General features: G+C 35.4%; 1 long non-coding RNA gene across 1 annotated transcript in view; it reads right to left on the bottom strand.

Annotated features, from left to right (window-relative positions):
- Positions 1–781: 781 nt before the first annotated feature.
- Positions 782–6,000, bottom strand: part of LOC138103775 (uncharacterized) — a 46,385-nt gene continuing 41,166 nt past the window's right edge. Inside the window, exon 3 of the long non-coding RNA XR_011147846.1 lies at positions 782–1,018. This is a non-coding gene — a long non-coding RNA (uncharacterized lncRNA). The remainder of the gene's footprint in view (positions 1,019–6,000) is intronic.

Here is a 6,000-nt window from a genome sequence, read left to right as displayed (position 1 = left end):
GATACCTTCACCTTGGGGTTTCATCCAGGGCTTTCAAACTTCCATAAGATCAATGAATGAGTTATTACAATCTGACTTAACACAGGTTATTATTGTGACTTTTCCTGGAAATGAAAATGTGTGTTTTTCTGCACATAACACAACATGATGTTCTTCAATACAGCGGGCCAAGGGTCATGATTCATCCGGAAGCATGGATGTAAAAGGAGTGAAAACAACATGGTACATTGAACACATGCTGCTATTGCCAATTTTTTTTCAACAACAGAAGAAAAAGAAAAATCTCTGTTGAACTGCCCATTTGGCTACCCGAAAGACAAAGGTAAGGATAAGAATAGCTCATCTCGTGCTGCTATACCCATGGTACTGCAAAGCTTTTAGATGATAGTGTTATCTTACATATTACTAATGTATAAAGTCTTAGAATATTCATGCACAACCGGGTGAGTTAAGGACTAAATTAAAGACCATCTCCTGCATGATGAGTGAAATATAATATTTTTTTTCATTTTACAGCAATTTTTAGAGAGGGTTTTTGTTACTGTAATCTGTATTGTGGTTAAAAGAAAGAGTTAGCGTATAAAATATTCCCCAAAACTATCTTATGTAATGCAGATATGAATCTTCATTCTACCACAAAAAGAAGGAAATGTTTAATGAATAATTCCACAACTATAGACTATATCCCATGCAAACACACAGAGCCAAGATTAAGGTTGCTTCAAGTATAGATTTATTATTACCAAAGTAAATCAAATTATTGATTTACCAAGCACTAAGACAGACATTAGCAATATCAAAAGGAATGTGAAATTCACATACTTTAAACATTGCTTGCAGCTTATAAACCTTAGGAAGCAATATGTGTCATATCAGCCTTGGGTTCAATCCTACAGTCCCTCCTTGTTCCTTTGCTGGCAGAGAAGGTTATTGCATGGCGTGGTCTGCTCCAGCACACCCTCATGCAGATTACAGGGATGATTCCACAGAAATTTAATGGAAACAATAATTGTGGTTCCTAGGAGAGAAAAGAAGACATAGAGAAACAAAAATGTCTCTCAGTGAAGGGCTGAATCCTTCTCTGAACATGATACTTTCTGATTTAGGTGGGGTAAAAACACTTTTGATATCAGATTAATTTAGCCAGCTGCAGTCACCCAGCTTCTTATTACCAGCACTGTCAATATACAAGAAAATCTCCATTACTTCTCTTGAAGATACTTAATTTAACTTAATTTCACTTAATTTCTTGAAGAAAAGTGAAGAAATAGCAACTGTTGTTATAGATGAACCTTCAGCAGGGTATCTTATTACCTTTGCAGAGAGAACTGTTCTATTCACAAGCCAGTCCCACAGACAACACTACGAAATTCATATTCAACATCAATAAAATAATTACAAGTTTGCAGTTTCAAACACACCAAAAATACTAAAATCTAGAATTCAAATTGCCTGTACAACCTTGATTCACACAAGTGAACATACACATTTCAATTTCAACACAGATATTTTTTGTTGAAGATTACATCTTTTTTTTTATTTTTCATAGAATTATTTGATTCACTGAAATGTTGGTATGAATTTACATACATAGGTTGAGTATTTTTTTTCTCCTTGTTGTTTTGCCCATGTTTTACTTAGGGTTCAGTATTAAAACACTATCCAACTACCTAATATTGCATACACACAATGTGATTTCTGTTACTTCATGTAAGAATCCCATATTCATGTTTCATTCTTGTGAGAACAGAAGAATATCTAAAATTTAGTATTGAAGTCTAGCAGGAAAAGTCAAAGGTACCCACAAACTCTGACTGCCCAAGTCAAAATATCAAAAGTTTGGGATTTTTAGAGAATTCAATAGTATATAGCACTCAACACATTCAAAATGTCGTTTGCATTGTTTTCTATTTTAACTGCAAATATTCAACACTCCTGCAAATAAAATTTTGGGAATCCTGTCAGGTATTCAAAAAATTAGTTTGGTTTATATCTTTGGGATAGGGATGGAATCCAATTTCTAATTGCAGGTTTCAGTAGCCTTGAATATTGGCTGTCTCCCTCCTATCTCTTACCTATTCCACTTCTGTCTCTGCAATAACTGAAGAAGTCTCCTTCACTATGGTAGGGTCAATATGTGGATACCAGACAGACTTTAACCTGACCAAGTATATAAAGATTTTACTCCTTTCAGAGTCGATGGCTTCCAGGACCCAGCAGCAATGTTTCCATGTGAACATCTCTGGAAAGAATCCTGAATACAATTAAACTGTCTCGTTTTTAAGCTGACATTGGCATTGGCTTTCAAGGGGGAATTAAAAAAACACAAAACAATTAGGCATTAGTACTAAAGTACAGAAACAGAACAAGATACTGTTATTTCCCATAAGTACCCATATACATTAAAAAATGCAGATACAGAACCTGTTATGAAGTCTGTGAATCAATTCCTGCATGCTTCTTACTCTGTCGCTGACATTTTTTCAGATAGCATCACAGCCCTTCAAATGTGGTAAGACGAATTCTATTTTCAATATTATAACTTAAAGGCAATGCAAATGACAAGTTGAGTGCAGGCGCTTTATAATAATTACTTCCTTTTGGTCTGTTCATACTGGGTATTGTAATATCTAATACATATATTATCAAGAACACTCAACACAGCTCACCTTCGTGAATATTAATAGCAGTATTAAAACAGAATTACAACACACCATACATAGTCGGTAATAGCTACTAGCACTGTGTTTTATGGAATCTGTTCAAGGTCTTGAAATAATTTAGTAAGCAAGTTTTCAATTTCAAGAGTTAAACACTGTTGAGTCGTATACCTGTGCTACAACTGATCAAAATATTGCTCTCCTGTTTTTTTTCATAAATGAAAATTATTTTTAAAATAACTCTTTTTTTTTTTTGCTTTTAGAAGGAAATTCTCTGGGCACTTGCATACCAAAATTACACAATATAAACCTCTTCAGCAATATCTTTGTGCTGCCAGAGACAGAAAAAATATTGTCAGTTTTCACATTTTTTATTTTATATTTTGTAAGTCAGTTACTTACAAAAAAAAAAACAAAAAACAAGGGAGTAAACTTTGTTGCTGAATAGGGACCAATATCTTCCTTCCCCTACTCAAAATACTTTATTCCCTGGTGCAATTAACCAGGACAGAAAAAATAGTAAATGATGTGCTTGCCATTCATATTAATGAAAATTATACACAGATTGATAATGAGTCTCGGGTGCATTCTAAGAAGTCCAGATACCAAGAATATTACTTGAATTTTAAATCTTTACACTTAACAATCTCCTCTAAAGACAAAATTTTGCCTACATGAAATTTGCAAAAGCAGAAAGAAAGATTAAGTTTGCAATGGAATAAATACATAATTGTCACAAAGGTCATCAGAAACAATCCCTCTAAGTAAAAAATTGAAAATATTAGTGTTATATATATAATAGCTATTATTAAGAAACATGATTCTTATTTTTGCACTATGTTTGGTCTTTTGGAAGAAGACAGCAGAAAATCTGGGCTGAAAAAATTGGGAACATGCTAGAAGACAATAAGCTAAGCAAGTTCTAGGAGATAAGGATTTCACTTTATGTACAAAGCTCTTCAGAACAGTATCTGACATCACTCAAAGTATTTCCTTGTAATGCTATGTATAAACAATGGGAAGAAAAAGAGGACTAAGCAGAAGCCTATAATTTGTTTAAATGTTAGTCGCACTCAACCTAATGTCAGAAAAGACACAGCAGGAAACTTAAATCACCATATATTGCTAAGGAAACAGAGTTGCCCAAACCCTGCTATAACAGGTATCTCTGTGGGCAATTTTAAGAGGCAAGTTTGTCACGGAAGTGACCAGAATTACATAAAAGGTACTATAAAATGCAAAGGATGGCAGAATGCAGTCTTAGCAAGAGATAAACACCATACCAAGTTCTCACTCTGAGAACTTTCAATACAGCAGAGGAAAATGCGTTAAATGCTAATAGAGGGAGGCTGTCATTCTGTGGTTAAAAACCAGCACATGAAAACACTAAAAATGTTACACTATGCTTTCACATAAATTCAGGCTTACAACAAGATTTAGTCTTTGTGGTGAGATTTCTGGGGAGATGTATAACTATAAGGAACATCCAGTATCAAAACATCCCGTTTCCAACTCTTTACAAGCATCTCTATCAGCCAGTACATTCCACAAAATTACCAAGGTTTAGCTTAAACTCCACTGTATTTTCATCTTAATTTGGTGATCTTCTCAAGTTTCTAACCATATTTTCAGTCATCTAGAGAGTTTGGGGAAAACCCTGCTCTGGAAAATCATGTGTTGACCATTATTACAGGAGGGAAAGAATCTAATATTTTTCAAGGTCTCCAGTAAGAATTAGGAAAAGTTACTGAGATGTTGTTTGAAAGGTTCAGAAGCAGTATGGGCACAATGAAGGAAGATGTCTTCTGTAGAATTTGCAGTCAAGATGCTACCAATGTCACTGAGGGGCAAAAGCTGATAAGCGTGCACAGAAGTGACAGTAAAAAAAAAGGAACTGAGAAAATTAGATCTTAAATATGTGGAATACTATCAATACAAACCAGCCAACAATGTCAGTAAGACTAGACCATAGGTGCTTGATCTAGGATAAAAGTAGGAAAACTTTAGAAAGGCTTAATATTTTTCAGAGCAGATCAAGTACTTGAATTTAGTGTGCAGAAATTGGCCTTAGCTCTCCAGAGTCTCAATTCTGCCATTCCTAGTTGTCATATAGATGAAATGTGACAAACAACTGCTTTTCATGTAATCTTCACTCTTTCTTTCATGCTAGGAGCCAGGAGACTAAAATGCAAATAAGGAGTGTTTGGTGTACTCCCCCAGGCTCTTTCAAGCCACCTCTTGTGAATAGCTTCCAAAACCCAGCTATAATCCCTGTTTTCAGCTACATAGCTGACATCAGGAACAAAGCCTCAGCCAGCCCAACTCTGATTTTCTGATAGTCTTCTCTCTCACAACTAAAAAAAGCTTGACTAGAGTCACAGTGAAATACATAGTGAAATCTAATGTGTGAACTGGTGAAAACAAAATGCTTGTCTTTCTTTTTTTGATCACTTTCTTTATATTCATGTTACCTTTTTAAAATAAATTCCACAATCTCCCAGAATTTTGTGTTATGCTGTCATTGAACCATAACACTTAAACTTGTTTTGACATTGGTTTGGATGACCTCTTCAGGTTATTGTGTGAAAAAAAAATCAACTTTAGCAAAGGTGCATTCTTTCCCATTAAAAATTCTAAAAGGAAATATACAATGGTTTGGGTTGGAAGAGACCTTAAAGATCATCTCATTCCCATCACCCTTCCAAGGGCAGGGATACCTTCCATTAGACCAGGATGCTCAGAGCCCTGTCACCTGGTCTTGTGCACATCCAGGGATGGAGCATCCACAGTTTCCTGTGATAATGGTGAGGCAATCTGTTCAGTGCCTCACCACTATCACAGGACAGGATTCTCTTGTTAAATCTAATCTAACCCTGTTCTATTTTAGTTTAAATCTATCACCACTACATGTGTTATGATTACATGCCCTTGACAAAATTTCCTCTCCAGTTTTCTTATAATACTGGAGAGGCAACAGCGAGGTCTCCTTGGAGCCTTCTGTTCTCCAGGCTGAATAGCCCCAACTGTGTTAGTCTGTCTTCACAGGAGAGGTGCTCCAGCCTTCTGACCATCTTTATGGCCCTCCTCTGGACTGTTCTAACAGGTCCATGTACTCCATACTGGGGCCCTCAGAACTGAATGAAATACTCCAAGCAGAGTCTCATCTGAGCAGAGTAGAGAGTACTAATTAATACTAAGTTAAGAAGTTTGTTCTTTGACATTGAGAAAATGACCAATTATTTGTGAAAGTGAGATATGCATATTTCTAAAAGTAGATATTCTAAAGAACTCATAAAGCATTCATTTAAAGGAAAGAAAAGTACAGGTTTTCACCAAAGCC

The sequence above is a fragment of the Aphelocoma coerulescens genome (genome assembly GCF_041296385.1).
Source record: "Aphelocoma coerulescens isolate FSJ_1873_10779 chromosome Z unlocalized genomic scaffold, UR_Acoe_1.0 ChrZ, whole genome shotgun sequence".
NCBI lineage: Eukaryota > Metazoa > Chordata > Aves > Passeriformes > Corvidae > Aphelocoma > Aphelocoma coerulescens.
Note: the sequence above shows the minus strand (reverse complement) of the source record. Positions and strands in the feature narration are given on the sequence as shown.